The sequence below is a fragment of the Saimiri boliviensis genome, chromosome 1, assembly GCF_048565385.1.
Source record: "Saimiri boliviensis isolate mSaiBol1 chromosome 1, mSaiBol1.pri, whole genome shotgun sequence".
Classification (NCBI taxonomy): domain Eukaryota; kingdom Metazoa; phylum Chordata; class Mammalia; order Primates; family Cebidae; genus Saimiri; species Saimiri boliviensis.
The window spans coordinates 114,503,820-114,526,201 of NC_133449.1; the positions used below are offsets into that span (position 1 = coordinate 114,503,820).

At 47.1% G+C, this 22,382-nt stretch overlaps 1 protein-coding gene and 1 non-coding gene across 4 annotated transcripts in view; both read left to right on the forward strand.

Moving 5' to 3' along the window:
* Positions 1 to 22,382, forward strand: part of KIFC3 (kinesin family member C3) — a 107,804-nt gene that overhangs the window by 10,999 nt on the left and 74,423 nt on the right. The window lies entirely within an intron of this gene.
* Positions 19,723 to 19,828, forward strand: LOC120362037 (U6 spliceosomal RNA). Its single transcript, XR_005578041.1, has one exon. It is a non-coding gene; the product is annotated as a U6 spliceosomal RNA (small nuclear RNA).

Sequence of the window (22,382 nt, forward strand, 5' to 3'; positions counted from 1 at the left end):
AGCCTCAGTAACAAGAGCGAAACTCCGTCTCAAAAAAAAAAAAAAAAAAAAAAAAAAAAAAAAAAAAAAAAAATTCCTCATTACAAATAAGAGTGAAGACTGGAAAACCTTTGAATCTTAAAATCTTGCTGAGAAGAATGTTAAATATTTTCTGTATTATTATTATTGCGTTATATTATTTTGTGTGTGGGGTCTCACTCTGTCTCCCAGGCTGGAGTCCAGTGGCTCAATCATGGCTCATTACAGCCTCAAATTCTTGGGCTTAAGCAATCCTCCTGCCTCAGCCTCCTGAGTAGCTGGGACTACAGGTGTGTGCCACCATGCCTGGATAATTTTTCAATTTTTCGTAGAGACAGGGACTCACTATGTTGCCTAAGCTGGTAGTCTGGAACTCTTGAACTCAAGCAATTCCCCGACCTCAGCCTCTCAAAGTGTTAGAATTATTGGCACGAGCCTCCACGCCTAGCTTTTATTATTATTATTTTAGAGAAAGGGTCTTGCTCTGTCACCCAGGCTGGAGTATAATGGTACAATTATAGCTCACGGAAGTCTCAAACTCCTGGCCTCAAGTGATTCCCCTCAGCCTCCCAAAGTGCTAGATTATAGGTGCAAGCCACCGCATCTGGTCCATTAATTGTTAGTTATTTATTTTTTTCTGAGACGGAGTTTCACTCTTGTTGCCCAGGCTGGAATGCAGTAGCTTGATCTCAGCTCACTGCAACATCCATATCCTGGGTTCAAGTGATTCTCCTGTCTCAGCCTCCCAAGTAGCTGAGATTATAGGCATGCACCACTAAACCCGGCTAATTTTCTGTTTTTAGTAGAGATGGGGTTTCACTAAATTGGCCAGGCTGCTCTCAAACTCCTGACCTCAGGTGATCCTCCCACCTCGGCCTCCCAGAGTGCTGGGATTACAGTGTGAGCCACCACTCCTGGCCCCATTAACTATTTTCTAAACACCTCTACCCATATTTTCTATAGGCAGTGAGTATATGTTCTCCTTCCCTTCATAAGACAAAAGACACCAACTCTGTAGTTTAAAAGACTACATTGATTTTCAGATTCTTAGAGAAGTGCCACCGTGAACCCGCAGAGCACTTAATAAGGGCTTTAAAATAATTAAATCAGTAATAACAAAGTAAAGGCCGTCACAGATGCACACACACAGCAGTTTATTTCAATCGATCTGGTGTGTGTTAAGTTTGAATTGTCATTATCTACAAGGTAATTTATCTCCATTAAACTGGTCTGTAGAGGATACATTGATGAATGAAATCTGGGTTTCATTGCTTTGTTTATTTACAACATATCCTTTCTACTGAGATCACCAATTATTAAGCAACTGTTATGGCAGTTGCCTTACATTGGTTAACTGGGTTTCTGTCTCCAAAAAGGCTTAAATTTAGACAAGTGGAGCCACAGACATAAACCTCTAAAGCTCATTACTAACTCCTCTGCTAATCCCTGTACTGCCTGATCACTCAGCTACTATTGTTCTTTGCTTATGGAAAAGCACATAAAAAGTATAGTACTTATCATGACATCTCCGGGAAAGAACAGTTTTAGGATTCTAGGATTAGTGTTTAAGTGGAACCGGGGAAGAGAGAAGAAATGAAATAATCATAGAATGTTCTCATAAAGCTTAATTTTATGTGAATATTTTCCACCTTGAAAACAAAAGTTTAAGGTCACCGTTGCCAGGGAATATCTTTGTTTTTATTTATTTATTTACAGAAAACCTCTAGTTTTTCGTTATGGCTGCCTGAAGGTGTCACACACATTAAGTCCTAAGACATGCTAAAGCTTTTTCTTAAACGCCCTATGGAAAAAAAAAAAAAAAACAAAACCCCTATGTAGCCATTCTTAGAGCATCTTTTTAGCAAGAGAGACATTTTAGTAGTCTGCACACAGAATTGGAGATCAGATTCATATGGGTATATTTTAATTTTAATTTTTGAGACAGGTCTCATCCTGTCGATCAGGCTGGAGTAGCAGTGGCTCAGTCACAGGTCACTCTAGCCTCAAACTCATGGGCTCACAAGATCCTCTGGACTCAGCCTTCCCAGTAGTCAGGGCTACAGGCACGTACCACTATGCCCGGCTGATTTTTAGGATTTCTTGTAGAGATAGGATCTCGCTATATTGTGTAGGCTGGTCTGCATCTCCTGGCCTCAAGCAATCCTTTGCCTCAGCCTCCCAGAGTGCTGGGATGAGTCACCATACCTAGCCTCCATACTGGCATCTTGATGCTGGTCCTGAATTTCGGCACTTTCTGTGTGGTCCTTCTTAAGTTGGCTAAACCACTCTCTGTTGCCCTCCAGCTTTTTTTTTTTTTTTTTTTTTTTTTTTTAGATGGAGTCCTGCTCTGTCGCCAGACTAGAGTGCAGTGGTGTGATCTTGGCTCACTGCAACTTCCGCCTCCCCAGTTCAAGCAATTCCCCTGTCTCAGCCTTCTGAGTAGCTGGGATTACAGGTGCACACCACCATGCCCAGATAATTTTTTGTATTTTAGTAGAAACAGGGTTTCACCATGTTAGCCAGGATGGTCTTGAGCTCCTGACCTCGTGATCCGCCCACCTCAGCCTCCCAAAGTGCTGGGATTACAGGTGTGAGCTGCCTCATCCAGCCTAAATATATTTCCCTTCCCTCCCTCCCTTCCTTCATTCCTTCCTTCCCTCCCTCCCTCCCTCCCTCCTTCCTTCCTTTCTTCCCTTCCTCTTTCCTCCCTCCCTCCTTTTTTCTTCCTTCCTTCTTTCCTTCCTTCCCTCCCTCCCTTACTTTCTTCTTTCCTTCCTTTTCTTCCTTCCCCCTTCCTCCTTCCATTCCGTTCCTTTCCTTTTCTTCCTTCCTTCCTCCCTCCCTCCTTCCCTCCCTCCCTCCCTTCCTTCTTTCCTTCCTTCCCTCCCTCCCTCCTTCCCTCCTTCCTTCCTTTCTTCCTCCTTCCTCCCTCCTTTCCTTCCTTTCTTCCCTTCCTCATTCTTCCCTCCCTCCTTTTTTCTTCCTTCCTTCCTTCCTTCCCTCCCTCCCTTACTTTCTTCTTTCCTTCCTTCCCCTTCCTCCTTCCATTCCTTTCCTTTCCTTTTCTTCCTCCCTCCCTCCTTCCCTCCCTCCTTCCTTCCCTTCCTCCTTCCTTTCCTTCCTTCCCTGCCTTCCTCCCTCTCTTCCTTCCTTTCTTCCCTTCCTCATTCCTCCCTTCCTCCTCCTTTCCTCCTTTCCTCTTTCTTTCCTTCCATCCCTCCCTCCCTCTCTTCCTTCCCTCCCTCCCTTACTTCCTTCTTTTCTTCCTTCCCCCATCCCCTTTCCTTTCCTTTCCTTTCCTTTCCTTTCCTTTCCTTTCCTTTCTTCTTCCCCCCCCTTCCTTCCTTGATAGAGTCTTGCCCTGTCACCTCAGGCTGGAATGCAGTGGTGTAATTTGGCTCCCTGCAACCTCCACCTTCTGGGTTCAAGAGACTCTCATGCCTCAGCCTCCGGAGTAGCTGAGATTACAGGTGTGCGCCCCCACACCTGGCTCATTTTTGTATTTTTAGTGGAGATGGGATTTCGCCATGTTGGCCAGGCTGGTCTCCAAATCCTGGCCTCAGTGATCCGCCCACCTGGGCCTCCCAAAGCGCTGGGATTACAGGCATGAGCCTCTGCATCCGGCCTAAATATATTTCTCATACCACAGAATCACAAAGGAAAACAAACTTCTTTTTATAAGTCATTTCTTTGTTTAGCACGTAAAAGAGTTATCCCAGGTCACAGTAAAGCTCATGAAATTCATATAAGTAGAAGGTTTCTCAGAACCCACCCTGGAGTGTTTGTTTGGGAAAGAAATTGTACCTGTCAGAAGGAAACGAAAGTGAGTGGGTGGCCCAGCCTGGAACCAGCTGCAGGGGTGACACTTCTAATCTGCTTTTCTCATTCTCGTTACCAACCAGATGGAGTGGGGGAGAAAGGAGGGAGGATGGGCTGTCTGTGACCAGCTTCCTTAAAGGGTTTGACATGAGAATTTGCATCTGTTCAGGCTGAACAGCACGGTCACTCTCCGCCCAGGTGGCGGGTTTCCCAGCAGAGGTTGCATTCCAGCGTCTGCAGAGAGCCCACTTCGGTTAGGGTCACCCTCCACCCGCCTTCTTCAGCAATCAGGATTTTTATTTAGAAAGCCTGCAAAGCCCTGCGTCCAGGTTGGAGGCAGCCGGGAGCCCACAGGTAGGGAAAGGATGCATAGCTCATGGCTCTGTCTGCTTCTCCCGGCCTTATTTGAGGTCTGGAACCAGTAGCCCCACAGTGCTCTCTGGGCAGCAGAGGAGCCAGCAGTGTGGTCCAGGGACAGGGACGGAGTTCTCCCTCCATCTGGCTACCACTGGCCCCTGGAGGTCCGGCTCCTTCCTGCTCTGGTGGGGAGGGAGTGGGCGCAGGCTTATAAGGGTCCTGGCATGGCAGGGAAGGGTCTCCAGGCCCCTCCCCCCATCTCCTTTCCCCCCATCTCCTCTCCTGTGGGGCAGGGAGATCAAACACATTTCCTCTGTTCTCTTTCTCATCTTTGTTTTCACGAAAACCCCACAGCTCTCAGGGCATCCCCTTCCATTCACAAATATTTACAGAACCCCCTGTAAGTGTCAGACTCTACCAGCTGCCCGGGAGACACTGGCGAACAATATACAAAAAGATCTCCGCCGCTCAGAGGCGAGTCTCCCTCATAGAGGAAAAGAGGGAATAAATAATAGGCACGAAAAGACATTGACATTTTGTCTGTTGGAAGGTGTTAAATGCGACGACTAAAAAACAAAAACGAGCCAACCAAACAGCAGAGTAAGGGGTGCCAAGAGCTCAGCAGAGGTGGAAGACGAGGAGCGAGCTGTGGTTTTAACTGAGGAGATCGGGGAGAGTCTCCTTGAGGAATAGGCGCCTGAGCAGGTGTGGAGGGAGGGAGGGAGCCCTGCGGATATCTGGGGAAAGAGTGTCCAAGGTGGAAGAGCCCATGCCAAGGCCCTGGGGCTATCTGGTAGATTTTAGGAGCAGAGCAAAGGTGTTGGGAGGGATAGGAGGCTTGGAGCAGAGAGGGCTTGGGTGCCACTGCAAAACCTTGGTTTTTATGGGGGCTGTTGGGAGTAGATGTTGGAAATAGATGCTCAGTGCCACAAAGAAAAATCAGCACTGAGACAAAGGATCTTTCAGCAACGAAATTTTTGCTTCCTGAACTGCAGGAGGGGTACTCTCGCTAGCCATCTTGCCATAAGAGTGGCACAGACGGCTTTGGGCAGAGAGTGATGTGATTGGCTTCGGTTTTAACAGGATCACTCAGGCCACTGAGTTGGGAGGTGATTGCAGTGGGTCAAGGACTATTGCAGGAGCCTAGGGAGAGATGGTGGGACAGTGGCGGTGATGAGAAGTGGGCAGATTCTGGGTCATATTCGAAGGTCGAGCCAGCAGGAGTTGTAACTGAGAGGATGTACGGTGTGAACGAGAGCGAGAGTCCACGATGCCTTCCATGTGCACGGAGTCCCAGAAAGGATCCAGGTGCTATTAGCTGGGATGAGAAGGCTGGAGGAGAAACCAGATTTGTGGGGAATGAAAATCAAAGTTCCAGTTTGGACATCTTGAATTCCCACTTGGCTGTCAGGAGCCTAGTTCACCTAATTTTTGTCTCCCTGCTATAAAAATTCTAATTCTTCTCAAGACCGTATGGGCTGCAGAGGAGAAGCGCTGGCTAAATGACCCAAAGGGCAACATTTCAAGAACCCTGCTGGTGACTTGGGTCAGTCCCTGGAAACTGCAGATCCTGCCCTCAAAGCCTTTTAATTGCTGAGCTAATGACTGAATGCCTGCCTTGTTCGACACCACAGCCGCTGCAGGGTCCCGCCAGGAATTGGTGAACCAAGCAGAAAATTCCAGGGCACAGGCTACTGTGCTCCCGCAGCCTGTTAGAGCGAGACGGGCTGCAGGCTGCCATGTTTGCAGTTCCAGCCCTGGTTTGGCTCTGTTCGAACACCTGGGCCCTGCGGAGGGGGTGGCGGGGAGAATGGGACAGAGACCCCAGCACAGGCCAGGAGGAGGCCCCCGGCTGGCACTGGCCCAGCCCTACCACCTCCAACAAAGATATTCTTGCTGAACTCCAATGCCCCTCCCTAGGGAGCATCCTGATCTCGGAGACACGAGGCTATGGCTTTCAGGTAAGGGACCTGCACCAGAACTTGCCAATGGGTTTACGCTGCCATTTTTTTTTTTTTTACGCTCCCCACCAAGACGGAGTCTTGCTCTGTTGCCCAGAGCTGGAGTGTAATGGGGTGATCTTGGCTCATTGCAACCTCTGCCTCCAGGGTTCAAGCGATTCTTCTGCCTCGGTCTCCCGAGTAGCTGGAATTACAGGCGAATGCCACCACACCCAGCTAATTTTTGTATTTTTAGTAGAGACGGGGTTTCACCATGTTGGCCAGGCTGGTCTCGAACTCCTGACCTTGGGATCTGCCTGCCTCAGCCTCCCAAAGTGTTGGCATTACAGGCATGAGCCACCGCGCACAGCCTAGGCTGCCCTTAGATCAAGGAAAGAAATCTTTTTTTTTTTTTTTTTTTTTTTTTTTCCTCTGAGGTAGAGTCTTACTCTCTTGCCCAGGCTGGAGTGGAGTGGTACAATTTTTGCTCACTGAAATCTTCATCTCCCAGGTTCAAGTGATTTTCCTGCCTCAGCCTCCTAAGTAGCTGGGATTACAGGTGTGCACCACATGCCCAGCTATTTTTGTATTTCTTTTTTTTTTTTTAAAGATGGGGTTTCACCATGTTGGCCTGGCTGGTCTTGAACTCCTGACCTCAGGTGATCCACCCACCTCAGCCTCCCAAAGTGCTAGGATTACAGGCATGAGCCACTGCGCCCTGCTTATTTTTGTATTTTTAGTAGAGACTGGGTTTCACCATATTGGCCAGGCTGTTCTGGAACTGCTGACCTGAAGTGATCTGCCTGCCTTGACTTCCCAAAGTGCTAGGATTACAGGTGTGAGCCACCATGCCCAGCCAAGGAAAGAAACATCTCCAGTGTGAAGTACTGATGCTTTCCTTTAGGTCTTGCAAACATGTCTGAAGATTATTCAAATTAGATATTTCGAGTATCTGCTATATTCTCAGAAGCTCCTGCCAGCTGCCCAGATCTGACCCACAGAGCACCAGGGATTTTGTTTGTGTGGTATTTTTTGTAGAGATGGGATCTTGCTGTGTTGCCCAGGCTGGTCTTGAACTCCTGGGCTCAAGCGATCCTCTTGTCTCAGCCTCCTGAATTCTGGGATTACAGGCCAAGATCAGGAGTTCCAGACCAGCCTGGCCAATATAGTGAAGCTCCATCTACTAAAAATACAAAAATTAGCTGGGCATGGTGGTGCATGCCTATAATCCTAGCTACTTGGGAGGCTGAGGCAGGAGAATTGCTTGAACCTGGGACCATTTTTAAGACCATTTTTCTAATGATGAGTATCTATGCAGCCAGGGCATCAGGGCATCAGAACCCAGCACCATCAGTTCTTGGCAAGGGCCTTGAGATCATTCTGCATGTCAGTTTCTGCCTTTGTGAAACGGGCTAACAGCACGTGGTGATGAGGTGAAGCAGGTGAAGTGCATGGCCCCAAACCTTGTTGGCAGGAAGTGCCCAGTAAAGGGCGGTCCATATTCACGTCTGACTGTCTCATGGGTGAATCTCTGCCCAGTGGTTCAGAATTAATTGAAAATCCTTTTATCTGAAATATTTTGCCCTGATTTGCCTATGAGATTATTTTATACACAGTTCCAGGCACAGGGGCTGTATGATATTTATTTATTTATTTATTTATTTATTTATTTATTTTTGAGACGGAGTTTCGCTCTTGTTACCCAGGCTGGAGTGCAATGGCGCGATCTCGGCTCACCACAACCTCCGCCTCCCGGCTTCAGGCAATTATCCTGTCTCAGCATCCTGAGTAGCTGGGATTACAGGCACGTGCCACCATGCCCAGCTACTTTTTTGTATTTTTAGTAGAGACGGGGTTTCATCATGTTGACCAAGGATGGTCTCGATCTCTTGACCTCGTGATCCACCTGCCTCAGCCTCCCAAAGTGCTGGGATTACAGGCTTGAGCCACCGCGCCCGGCGATATTTATTTTTATTTATTTATTGAGACAGAGTTTTATTCTTGATGCCCAGGCTGGAGTGCAATGGTGCAATCTCGTCTCACTGCAACCTCTGCCTCCCAAGTTCATGCGATTCTCCTGCCTCAGCCTCCCAAGTAGCTGGAACTATAGACATGTGCCACCACACCTGGCTAATTTTTGTATTTTTAGTAGAGATGGTGTTTTGCCTTGTTGATCAAGCTGGTCTTGAACTCCTTCCCTCAGGTGATCTGCCTGCCTCGGCCTCCCAAAGTGCTGGGATTACAGGCATGAGCCACTGTGCCCGGCTGTGCTCTGTATTTATTTAGAGGATTTATTTATTTATTTATTTATTTATTTATTTATTTATTTGAGATGAAGTCTCACTCTTGTTGCCCAGGCTAGAGTGCATGATGCAATCTTGGCTCACTGTAACCTCCTGGGTTCAAGCAATTCTGCCTCAGCTTCCCGAGTAGCTGGGGTTACAGGTTCCTGCCACCACACCTGGCTAATTTTTGTATTTTTAGTAGAGATGGGGTTTCACTATGTTGGCCAGGCTGGTCTCAAACTCCTGCCCTCAGGCTATCCGCCTGCCTAGGCCTCTCAAAGTGCTGGGATTACGGGCATGAGCCACTGCACCTGACCTATTTGGAGGAGTTTGAACACTACTGCAGGACCTGGTGTTGGGATCTGAACTCTATACTATCTGTGTGATCTCAGGCAAGTCACAAAACATCTCCTAACCGTCAGTTTTTGGACTTACTAAAATGGGACTAGTGGGCTATTACTGGGATGTTATAACAAGATAATGTAATAATGGGGTGTTATGGGGTGCAAAGAGACAGTAAATGACAGGGGCTGTGAGTCAATGGCCAAGTTGTTAGTCTGACCGAACAGTGTTACTGAATTACGAAACTGAATTATTGATTATTATTGGATTGTTTTTGCTGCTATTGCTGTTCTCATTGCTGATAAAATGGTGGCCCCCGAGGCGGGAGTTAGATGTGAGGTTTTGAGTGATTCCTGCTCTGCTGCGCTGGACTGCATGAATTATTTACAAGTTTGTTATCCAGTTCTACTTGATGGATTGATTCCTTCACTCCATAAATATGCAGTGAATGTCCACTCTGTACTGTTCCAGGCACAGGGGGCTCTGACCCTGAACCAGCCAGCATACTTCTGCCCCCCTGGAGCTTGCATTCCAGGTGGGGGAGGCAGTTAGTGAACAAGATCATTTCAGACAGCACTAAGAAGCATGAGGAGATTTCTTGTTGTTGTTTTATTTTGAGACAAAGTCTCGCTCTGTCCCCTAGATCGTGCAGTGGCATGATCTCAGCTCACTGCAGCCTCTGCCTCTCGGGTTCAAGCAATTCTTCTGCCTCAGCCTCCCAAATAGCTGGAATTACAGGCACATACCACTATGCTCAGTTAATTTTTGTATTGTTAGTAGAGACTAGTTTTGCCATGTTGGCCAGGCTGGTCTTGAACTCCTGACCTCAGGTGATCCACCTGCCTCGGCCTCCCAAAGTGCTGGGATGACAGGTGTGAGCACCGTGGCTGGCTAAACTAGGTTTTTTGACTTGAGCAACTGGAGCCATTTACTGAGACCGGAAAGGCTGGGGAGGAACAGGCTACCGAGGAGACAATCTCATCTGAGGAGTCAGTTCGAGGAGTCTATTAGGTAGGCAGCCGACAGTGGAGTTGTCAATGGAAATGGATGGTGATGAAAAGGAAAGAGCTTAAAATAGAGGAGAAGCTGCCAGACTGACAACTATGAGTTGCCTACGGATGATGGAATTTTGGATCGGTGCAGGGGAGGGGAACCTAAAACTTAGATATAAGTTTGGATAAATAAACCTGACACTCTTATTATATTCAAATGTAAAGCAATGAATAATGTTAGCCAAAATGCCTGCATTTTCAAGTCACAGGAAGTGCTTTAGGATAAATTTCAATGAAATTTAAAATAAAATGAAGAGAATGATGATGGGGAGGTCTACAATTTATAGGGGTTTTTTGAGGGGATGTTTCAGTTACAGAGACATTCAGAAATAATCTTTATTATTATTATTAGTAGTAGTATTGAGACATGGTCTTGCGCTGTCACCGAGGCTGGAATGCAGTGGCACAATCATAGCTCACTGTAGCCTCTACCTTCCCATCCCAAGTGATCCTCCCACCTTAGCCTCCCAAGTAGTTAGGGCCACACCTGTGCACCACCATGCCTGGAATTTTTTTTTCTTTTTTTAAGAGACGGGGTCTCCCCGTATTGCCCAGGCTAGTCTTGAACTCCTAAGCTCAAGGGCTCCTCCTGCTTTGGCCTCCCCAGAGTTCTGGGATTACAGGCATGACCCACCACACCCAGCTAATCTTTATTATTTTAGAGGAGGCTTATCACCACCCCAACTATGACTTCTTTTTTATTTTTTTTTAGAGACAGGGTCCCTCTGCCACCCAGGCTGGAGTGCAGTGGCTTGATCATAACCTCACTGCAGCCTCAACCTCCTGGCCTCAAGTAATCCTCCCACCTCAGCCTCCCCAAGTGCTGATGTTACCGGTGCGAGCCACTGTGCCCAGCCTCAAAATAAGGGTTCTTTAACAGAACACTATTCTCAGTTTTAGGAAAAGACCCCGTGTATCTCCCCACTAATCCCCCACTCTGCACCTTGCTAGTCAGGCCTCCCCAGCGTTCCCCAGGGGCCATTTCATCCATGTCATCTTTCCACTAAGAGCATTTTAACAGCTACACACGGTGGTGCCTTTTTGTCGTTTGATTTCCACACACAGAGATGCTACAGATTTTTATGGGATGGGATTTGCGGTAACTCTAAGGTGCAGGAGTGGCTCAGGAAGCAAAGATGACAAAGGCAAACCGGTGAGGAAATGGACTAAGCAAAGCTATGATCAAGCATAACCCTGATGGGCTTCTTGAAAGCATTTTGCTTTTTGGCAAATGGAAGCTGCAACACCATAGCAATTTCAGCTCGTTCTTCCTCCCAGGGAAGTCACAAAAGCAATATTTTCCACCTAAAGATTTTCCTGTCCCTGTGAAAATGATTTGCTGACGGCGCCTGTTTTCCCACTCGGGGCTGTGCTTTTGGAACACCGTCTTGTCTACACGCACTTGGTTATAGATATGCATGAAGCTGCGCCTTTGAGAGAAATTGCTGCACACAAGAGCAGGCAGGGCTGTAACCAGGTGGCTGTGTCTGGAACTCCCGGGATGTGTTTAGTATTCCATGTGTGTCTGCCTCAAAAACTGCGTGGTTGCAAGGATCCAGCCAGGGCTGCCTCTTGTATTTGCTGTGCAGTTTGTGGGACGCAGGAATTCTGAACCTCAGAGGCTGCTTGGAGGAGGTTTGTAGCTGAGCCATCAGCTGCTTTTTGCAGGTGAATTTGAGTTTAATTCCATCTCCAGCTGCGAGGTTTGGGAGGCTGCTCATCCCATACATTTTTCTCTTTGTTCTTTGGCAGCAGATTTGCTTGCAATGTGTGGTTCGGTGCAGAAAACAGCTGCTCCTTCAAGCTGTGCCATGCTTCCTCTTCATCTTATTTTTTTCCCCTAACCCCGGCTGCTTGACCCTGGTTCAGCGGCCCACTGGGAGTTAGCCGACCTGGGTCTGGGCAGAGCTCTGCCACGGCCACTCTGTATGGCCCTCCACCGGAACCTCAGCGTTCCATCCACACAGTGAGCAACCTCACCGTCAGCTCCACCGCCTTTACACGGTGAGGTTGGCTCTGCCTGCTGTGGATGTTCTGAGGTAGGGGGTTTTCTGTGCACTGTTAAAGACCCGATTCCCAAGGCCTTGTCTGGGAGCAGTACCAACCCCTCCAATTATGAAGACTAATGGGGGAAACAGGCACACCCTCATCCTTGCACATCCCTGAGGACAGGTGTCTGCCCACACCTGCCCAGAACAAATGCTGGGAAAATGAAAATGTCAATTACATGGTTGCTATGGCAACCTGATCTCTTGTTTGCTGCATTTTCTTTCTTTCTTTTTTTTTGAGACTGAGTCTTGCTCTGTCACCCAGGTTGGAGTGCAGGGACACTATTTTGACTCACTGCAACCTCTGCCTCCCGGGTTCAAGCGATTCTCCTGCCTCAGCCTCCTGAATAGCTGGATTACAGGCTCGCACCACCACGCCTGGCTAATTTTTGTGTTTTTCGTAGAGATGGTGTTTTGCCATGTTGCCCAGGCTGGTCTCCAACTCCTGGGTTCAAGTGATCCACCCACCTCCGCTTCCGAAAGTGTTGGGATTACAGGCGTGAGCCACCACTTGGCCCTGCTGCTACATTGTCAGTGTCGTATGTTTTTTTCTATTGAGTTAATTGAATTCCTTGGTTGTCGCCCTCACTCCCCAGCTCTGTCACCTTGCAAAACACTCACATACACAAACGCACACACACTATACACACTGGTTTCTAAAGACTAGCAGAGCCTCTGATGTACTGTATCTCTAAAGGGCTGAGATAAGGCAGGGTACAGTGGCCACACCTGTAAGCTCAACACTTTGGGACTCCAAAGCAGAAGGATCACTTGATACCAGGAGTTTGAGACCAGCCTGGGCTACACCACAAGAACCCATCTCTACAAAAAGTTTTTAAAAAATTAGTGGGTTATGATGGTGTGTGCCTGTAGTCTCAACTACTCAGGAGGCTGAGGTGGAAGGATCGCATCAACCAGGAGTTTGAGGCTGCAGTGAGCTATGATGGCACCACTATACTCCAGCCTGGGCAACAGAGCAAGACCCTGTCTCAAAAAAAAAAAAAAAAAAAAAGAACAGGCCGGGCATGGTGGCTCACGCCTGTAATCCAAGCACTTTGGAGGCCAAGATGGGCAGATCACCTGAAGTCAGGAGTTCAAGACCAGCCTGACCAACATGGTGAAACCCCGTCTTAAAAGTAAGTAAGTAAGTAAATAAATAAATAAATAAATAAATAAAAATAAGAACAAAAATACATAAATGGCTGATATGAAAGCCAGGAAAATGGTTTTGGAGCAAGACGGTACATATTTTTTTTTTTTTCTTTTTGTGCCTTTCTGGGTAGTTCAATTAGACAGAGGACATTTGCAGCCTTAGACCAGAAAATCTCTACCATTAATTCCCTTCTTGACCTTGGCCAGAGCTGCTCAACTTCTGCCCAGAGGCTTAGCTCTTCATCAAGAGAAAATAATGCTCTTAGCTCCACCAAGCTGATAAGGGCCAAGGAGAAAATGCCTGCACTGGCCAGGCACAGTGCCTCACACCTGTAATCCCAGCACTTTGAGAGGCTGAGCAGGGAGGATCTCTTGAGCCCAGGAGTTCTAGGCCAGCCTGGGCAGCATGGTGAAACCTTGTCTCTACCAAAAATACAAAAATTAGCCAGGTGTGATGGAATGCCTGTAGTCCCACCTACTTGGAAGCCTGAAGTGGGAGGATCTCTAAACCCCAGGAAGGTCAAGGCTGCAATGAGTCCATGACCTTGCTACTGCATTCCAGCCTGGGTGACATAGGTCTTGACTCAAAACAAAGCAGAAAATTCCTGCACCAACCTGAGTTCCCTGAGAAGTGCAACCCGAATGCCAGCTTCAGGGTGGTGACTGGGTTTCACTCTGGAATCTGGTGTGTTCTGGGTTGGAAATGAGGGCCTGGAGTCAGGTGCCTGGGCTGGGATAGGGTTTTTGTTTTTTCTCTCTTTTTTTTTTTTTTTGAGACGGAGTCTCATCTGTTGCCCAGGCTGGAGTACAATGGTGCGATCTCAGCTCACTGCAACCTCTGCTTCTCAGCTTCAAGCCATTTTCATGCCTCAGCCTCTTGAGTAACTGGGGTTACAGGCACACACCACTATGTCAGGCTAATTTTTATGTTTTTAGTAGAGACAGAGTTTCTCCATGTTGGCCAGGCTGGTCTGGAACTCCTGACCTCAAGTGATCCACCTGCCTCGGCCTCCCGAAGTGTTGGGATTACAGGCGTGAGCCACCGCGCCTGGGCTGGAGTGGAGTTTTGTTAGCCACAAAACTCTGGGTGAATCACTCAAAACTGGGTGAATCACAGGGTTCCTCTGTTCCTAGTCTATGAAACAGGGCTGACAAGAGAAGTACTTACCTCGTTGGGTTGTTCTGGTAACCTAATAAAATACCAAAGAAAATGCTAACATGTAATAAGTACCCAGTAGATGTTAACTCCTATTATGTCAGTACTGGTCGCCACAAGAAATCCACAAAAGAAAACTGTACTATCACATGATCATAGTGCTTTAACGTCTTATACTTACATCTTTGCTGCTTTCTGACATGCATTCCAGTTTCATCTTTTAGAGCAGGCTGAGACACAAGAAACACACATTCATTTTTTTCTCCCTGGTGATCGATGAGCTGATTGGATTTTGATATTTTCCATTTTGTTTTGTTTTTAAATAAGTCGCTTGCTAGTTTCTGTTGCCAAAATCTTCTGATGAAATCGTCTATCACTGACTCTTCAAATATTGGTGCTATTGTGCCTTGGGGGAAGAGGCTGCATCTCTCCCATGACTGTAACTAGAATAAAAGATAGAACCCGCCTCTGTTCTTACTCACGGAAGGCGGGGCCTGCAGAGAGCCAGTCTTAGCAAAGAGGAAAGCACAAGAAAGCAGTTTTACTGTTGCATTTTTTTTCCTCCCGAATTTTACTATCATGCCCAAGGATCTCCCTCTGTTTCTCAGATCTACCTCCTTGGGAAAACATATTGGCGGCAATGATAGCAAAGGTTTGAGCACAGCTCATGAACTGCTGCCTCTGTAGAGTAGCATGCAGTAGAGACACCAACAGGTAACACCCAATCTAGATGGTAGCTAAAGGTATTTTTGCAGGGCACAGTGGCTCATGTCTGTAATCCCAGCACTTTGAGAGGCTGAGACAAGGGGATTGCTTGAGGTCAGGAGTTCAAGAGCAATCTGGGCAACATAGCGAGACCCAGTCTCTAAAAAAATTTAAAAAAAATTAGCCGGGCGTATGACGTGTGCCTGTAGTCCCAGCTATTCAGGAGGCTCAGGTGGGAGGATGGCTTTAGCCAGGAGATTGAGGCTACAGTGAACCATGATGGTACCACTGCACTGCAGCCTGGGCAACAGAGCAAGAACCCGTCTCTAAAAATAATAAAATTATAAATAAATAAAAATTTAAAGATATTTTTATTTTACAGAGACTTCAGAATTTTAACACTTTGAAAAAAGGATTAGCCTGGCGTAGTGGCTCATGCCTGTAATCCAAGCACTTTGGAGGCCAAGGTGGGTGGATCACCTGAGGTTGGGAGTTCAAGACCAGCCTGACCAAGATGGTGAAACCCTGTCTTAATTAAAAAAAAAAAAAAAGAAAAGAAAAAGAAAAAAGGATCAAGGTGAAATGTTTACTGAATAATGAATCAATTGTATAATGTGTAAAACATTTGAGATAATTTTTTTTAATGTTTGAAAAATGTCAGGTGGGCTGGGCAGGGTGGCTCACACCTGTAATCCCAGTACTTTGGGAGGTTGAGGTGGGTGGATCATGAGGTCAGGAGTTCGAGACCAGCCTAACCAACATGGTGAAACACTGTCTCTAATAAAAATACAGAAAAAATTAGCCGGACGTGGTGGCACATGACTGTAATCCCAGATACTCAGAAGGCTGAGGCAGGAGAATTGCTTGAACCTGGGAGGCAGAGGTTACAGTGAGCCAAGATCATGCCACTGCCCTCCAGCCTGGGCAACAGAGTGAGACTCCATCTCAAAAAAAAAAAAAAAGTCAGGGAGTGCAGTTTGCTCAGGGACAAACCAATGTTTCCTAGCCTAGAATATCTAAGACCAGGAGAGCTCCACTAAGAAACAGTACTGGCTGGGCACGGTGGCTCATGCTTGTAATCCCAGCATTTTGGGAAGCCGAGGCAGGAGGATCACCTGAGGTCAGGAGTTCAAGACCAGCCTGGCCAACATGGTAAAACCCTGTCTCTATTAAAAAAAAAAAAAAAGAAAAGAAAAAAGAAAGAAAGAAAAGAAACAGTGCTGGGAGATTATTTTCACAGATGGTAACCTTTTGGAATTTTTCATTAAATAGTTTATTTGATAATATGTTGCTAAGCTATAGTACATATATTACTTTAAAAGTAAATGCATTTCCAAATATTAAATATCATTAAACTAAGTGTATGTAGGAGGTATGATACCACTTTTTTTTTTTTTTTTTTTTTTTTTTTTTGAGACGGAGTTTCACTCTTGTTACCCAGGCTGGAGTGCAATGGCACAATCCCGGCTCACAGCAACCTCCGCCTCCTGGGTTCAAGCAATTCTCCCGCCTCAGCCTCCTGAGTAGCTGGGATTACAGGCACGTGCCACCATGCCCAGCTAATTTTTTTGTATCTTTAGTAGAGACGGGGTTTCACCATGTTGACCAGGATGGTCTCGATCTCTCGACCTCGTGATCCACCCGCCTCAGCCTCCCAAAGTGCTGGGATTACAGGCTTGAGCCACCGCGCCCGGCGATACCACTTTTAAAAATGCTGCCAATACTCACTAGGTCTGAGCCCAAGCTCCTTTAAAGAGAGATGGTCATATATTCCTCTTCAGTAATTTTAGGACCTCTCCCCTTCCCAGGTGTCTCCACAATGGGAAACTCATCACAATGGGAAACTCACCCAAAGTGAATTTTATTTATACATATACATATACATATACATATACATATACATATATATATATATGTGTGTGTGTGTGTGTGTGTGTGTGTGACAGACTAAAAACTGTTTTAAAATATATATATATATAATATGTAAATAAAAAGTAAAAAAATGTGAGTCTTGCTGTGTTACCCAAGCTGGAATGCAGTGGTATGATCTCGGCTCACTACAACCTCTGCCTCCCAGGTTCAAGTGATTCTTCTGCCTCAGCTTCCTGAGTAGCTGGGATTATAGGCACCCGCCACCAACCCTGGCTAATTTTTGTATTTTTAGTAGAGACGGGGTTTCCCCTTGTTGGCCAGATGGGCCTCGAACTCCTGACCTCAGGTGATCCACCCGCCCAGGCCTCCCAAAGTTCTGGGATTACAGGCATGAGCCACCGTGCCCAGCCAGTTTACACATTTTTAATAAAAGAAAAGAAGAGCCAGCTCAACATGATCCTTCAAGCATCCCTCTTTTAAAATATCTTTGCCTGCATATCAGTAGGGATGTCCTAAGGCAGGGAGGGAGTGAGGAGTAGGGGTGATGGGAGAGGATGGACTTTACCCAGAGCCCTCTGTTTTTAAAGGAAAGTGCCTGACTTCTGAAATTAGTTGAAATTTTAAAATCTCCATGGCAAGAAGGCATCAAAGGGTCTTGCTATCTGAAGAGGGTATGTGTGTATTAGGGGAAGGACAGTATGCTGGGAGAGAAAAAACCACCTTGCGGCCAGGAGCAGTGGCTCACGCCTATAATCCCAGCACTTTGGGAAGCCAAGGTGGGCAGATCACCTGATAGGTAGGAGTTCTAGACCAGCTTGGCCAGTGTGGTGAAATCTCATCCTTACTAAAAATACAAAAATTAGCCAGATGTGGGGGCGCATCCCAGTTACTTGGGAGGCTGAGGCATGAGAATCGCTTGAACCTGGGCGGTAGAGATTGCAGTGAGCCAAGACAGCGCCATTGCGTTTTAGCCTGGGCAACAGAGCGAGACTTTGTCAAGAAAAAAGGTCAGTCAGGCGTGGTGGCTCACACCTGTAATCCCAGCACTCTGGGAGGCCAAGGCAGGTGGATCACTTGAGGTCAGGAGTTTGAGAGCAGCCTGGATAACATAGTGTAACCCCGTCTCTACTAAAAAATAGAGAAATTAGCTGGGTGTGGTGGCCCATGCTTATAGTCCCAGCTACTTGGGAGTGTGAGGCAGGAGAATTGCTTGAACCCAGGAGGCACAGGTTGCAGTGAGCTGAGATTGCGCCATTGCAACTCCAGCCTGGGTGACAGAATGAAACCCCGTCTCAAAAAAAAAAGAGAAAAAAAATTCACCTTGCAATAAATTATCCTGCTGCAAATGTTTATGTTTAATTCATTTTGTATCCCATCCCTTTCCCCTCAACCCCCAAAGAAATCAAGAGGGATCCAGTTTATATTTGTGCTGTTGGTGGCTTGAATCCCAAAATCTTGGGTAGAAGCTGATCAGGGTTCCTTGGTCTGCCTGGTGAAGTGTGACCCAAGGTGTCCATGGAGCCCAAGGAAAGTCTAGGCGCTCATTGTTCACCAGCTATATCCACAGAGAGCTTGTCAGACATGTGGAATCTCAAGGCCCACAAAAGCTTAAGCCGTATTTCTTTCCTCTCTTTTCTCCCTGTTGCCGAGGTTGGAGTGCAGTGGTATGATCATAGCTCACAGCAGCCTGGACCTCTCGGGTTCAAGCGATCCTCCTGCCTCAGCCACCTGCATAGTTGGGACTACAGACACAAACCACCATGCCTGGCTAATTAAAAAACAATAGTTTTATATAGAAACTGGAGTCTTTTGCCCACGTTGCCCAAGTTGGTCTCGAACTCCTAGCTCCAAGTGATCCTCCTGCCTTGGCTTCCTAAAATGTTGGGATTACAGACATGAGCCTTAAGATGCATTTTTTTTCTTTTTTCGATGGAGTCTCACTCTGTCACCCAGCCTGGAGTGCAATGGCATGGTCTCAGCTCACTACAACCTCCGCCTCCTAGGTTCAAACAATTCTCCCGCCTCAGCCTCCCAAGTAGCTGGGATTACAGATACGTGCCACCACACCTGGCTAATTTTTGTATTTTTAGTAGAGACAGGGTTTCACCATGTTGATCAGGCTGGTCTCAAACTCCTGACCTCATGATCCATCTGCCTCGGTTTCCCAAAGTGCTGGTATTACAGGCGTGAGCCACCATGCCTGGCCAAGATGCAGTCTGATAATATCCCAGCTGATTTGTGTGCACAGTGTGGTTTGAAAAGCACTGCTCTTGGAAAGAAGGGGCTGGGTGGGAGTTGCTATTATTGGAAGAGTCGCAAGAGATTTTGGCTGTGAGAAAGTCCCCTGTTGAATTAGCAGGGTTCAGGCCCCTGGTGTGAGCAGATGTGGTTCTCACTCTAGCACTGAGTCGCTGAGTCTCCATGACGGGGCAGACTCACCTGCTGAGCAACAGCGCTGCTCACCGGGATGGAACTCCCAGCTCTGCTTATTACTTAGACCTTTGTTCTAATTTCATGGTTTCTGCCTTGGGTTGTGTCATCCTGGACTTGCAAGGCTTAAGTGTGGCGTAAGTCACCGTCACCAGGGCTGATGAATTTCCCATTCTGGTGACGCCTTAATTGAAGGCGAGGCTCTCCTTTCATTAGCATGATTCCTAGCTCCTGTCTAAACTGTCACCTCGAAGACCTGGGGGAAGAGAGAGGCTGACCTCATGGTGTGGCCTCAGTTACTGTGGGTTTGATGGCTTCTCTAAATGTATCAATGTCTCAGGCAAGCCTGTGGCATAATTACTCAAGGCCTTGGGAATGTTGGCATCAAGGATTTTGTTTCTCAAACCAATGAATAAATATTTTTCTGGCTCTTACTCCTTGCAACTGCTTTACTATGGAAAAAAGCATTTTATTTCAGCCAATTCTCACTACCATCCTTTGGGGGAAGGGGGTTGCTATTATTCCCAGTTTACAGAAAGGAAAACGGTGTTTGCTTCAGCAGCACATATACTAAAATTGGAACGAGACAGAGAAGATTAGCATGGCCCCTGCGGAAGATGACATGCAAATTCATGAAGCGTTCCATATTTTTGCTGGCGCAGTGGCTCATGCCTGTAATCCCAGCACTTTGGGAGGCCGAGGTGGGTAGACCACAAGGTTAGGAGTTTGAGACCAGCCTGGCCAAAATAGGGAAACCCCATCTCCACTAAAAATACAAAAAATTAGCCAGGTGTGGTGGCGAGCATCTGTAATCCCAGCTACTCAGGAGGCTGAGGCGGAAGAATCACTTGAACCCGGGAGGGAGAGGTTGCAGTGAGCTGAGATTGTGCCATTACACGCCCGTCTGGTGACAGTGTGAGACTCCGTCTCAAAAAAGAAAGAAAGGAAGAAAGAGAGAGAAAGAAAGGAGGGAGGGAGGGAAGGAAGGAAGGAAAACAGTCAGAGAGGTAAAGTCACTTTTTCAAGGTCACAGAGCAAATTAAATGGCTGAGTGGGGATCCAAACCCAGATCTGCCTGTCACCAAAGCCAGTGCCCTCTGTCCTCCCTGGCTATACCTGGACTTCTGAGGACAGAATTCCCCTGGTGGAGCTGTCAATTGTTTTCTTTCAGGTGAAGAAGAAAAGCCGGAATGTTCTTTTGGGTGATCGTGGTCATCTTCTCTTGCCTCTCCCAGCTCAGAGGCAAGCATGTTTCCCACCTCAGAGGCAGGCATGTTTCCCAGCTCGCCTTGTTCCTCTTCTCTTATGAATGACCTGGCCCCAGAAATGTGGCTTCTCTGCTCCAATGGCTTCTTGGAAGGCCAAAAATTGAGCCTGGGCCACTTGCCCACAGGGATTGTGGCCAGCTGGGCAAATGCCCGTGGCCGAGTGGCCATCTGGCCATGACCCTTCCAAGGACAGACCTCAACTCAGCAGCTCCGTAAGATTACCCTGAGTAATTGTTTTAATACTAGGGGAGAGGCTGGTGGGTTCTCTGATGGAAATGACCCTGGGAAGGAAACATCCGAGTTCAAGGTCTGCCTATTCAGGGCTGCATGGTGACTTTCCTTAGACCTAGGCACTTTTTCCTTGATTAGTTCGTTTTGCCACTAAAATGAACATTTAAAAAATAGATTTTTGGCCAGGCATGGTGGCTCACAACTGTAATCCCAGCACTTTGGGAGGCTGAGGCAGAAGTTCCACTTGAGCTCAGGAGTTCAAGACCAGCCTGGGCAACATAGTGAGACCTCATCTCTACTAAAAGTTTTTAAAAATTAGCCAGATATGGTGGTATACGCCACTGGTCTCAACTAGTCAGGGGCCTGAGGTGGGAGGATTGCTTGAGCCCAAGAGGTCAAGGCTGCAGTGAGCCCTGATTGCACCACTGTACTCCAGCCTGGGCAACAGAGTGAGACCCTGTCTCAAAAAAAAAAAAAAAAAAATCAAAGGTCATTCTTTTTTGTTATGTTTTATGATAGAGTTTCACTCTTGTTGCCCAAGCTGGAGTGCCATGGCACAATCTCAGCTCACTGCAACCTCTGCCTCCTGGGTTCAAGCGATTCTCCTGCCTTAGCCTCCTGAGTAGCTGAGATTACAGGCATGTACCACCATGCCCAGCTAATTTTGTGTTTTTAGTAGAGACGGGGCTTCACCATGTTGGTCAGGCTAGTCTCGAACTCCTGACCTCAGATGATCCACCACCTTGGCCTCCCAAAGTGCTCGGATTACAGGCATGAGCTACCGAGCCCGGCGGAGGTTATTCTTAATTTTAAAAGACAAATTAAAATAAAAAATAAAAATAGATTTTCCTGCTGCAGTGGTATAAAGGTAAAAATGTTGATTTTACATATAAAATCATTTTCTTTTTTCTTTTTTTTTTTTTTTGAGACGGAGTTTCGCTCTTGTTACCCAGGCTGGAGTGCAATGGCGCGATCTCAGCTCACCGCAACCTCCGCCTCCTGGGCTCAGGCAATTCTCCTGCCTCAGCCTCCTAAGTAGCTGGGATTACAGGCACGCACCACCACGCCCAGCTAGTTTTTTTGTATTTTTAGTAGAGACGGGGTTTCACCATGTTGACCAGGATGGTCTCGATCTTTCGACCTCGTGATACACCCGCCTCGGCCTCCCAAAGTGCTGGGATTACAGGCTTGAGCCACCGCGCCCGGCCTAAAATCATTTTCTTTACCCTAAAAGTTCATTTTCCCTCTTTGTTTTCATGAGTCTCTAAAAGTATTATGGGGTCTAATCGCGGTGCCTATTAGACCTACTAGAAATGCTGGCCTTGTGCTTGGGTCTATGGTGACCTTGAGTAAGTTGACTTACTTTTTGGGCCTCAGTTTTCTCATCTGTAAAACAGGTATAACAACAGCGTCTGTTTTAATCCATAGCAGGTGACTAACAGAGAGGCAGCTTTGTGACTCCTAGTATCTGGTTAGGGCTCAATCAGTAATGCTATCGGCGCTGCCCTCTGCTAGGGGGTGAGAGGCTTGTGCGTGGAGGGGCTGGGCTTGTGGTGGAGAGGGGCTGAGTGCCTCCCCTGGGGAGCGGGCTGTTCCTCAGGAACTTAACTAAAAGGCCACTAGGGGCAAAGGTGTCTGCTGTCAGCCCTGCTTCCTGCTCCAGCATCATAAAGCATTAGGGCCAGAAGGGTCGTCAGGGCCTGTCCT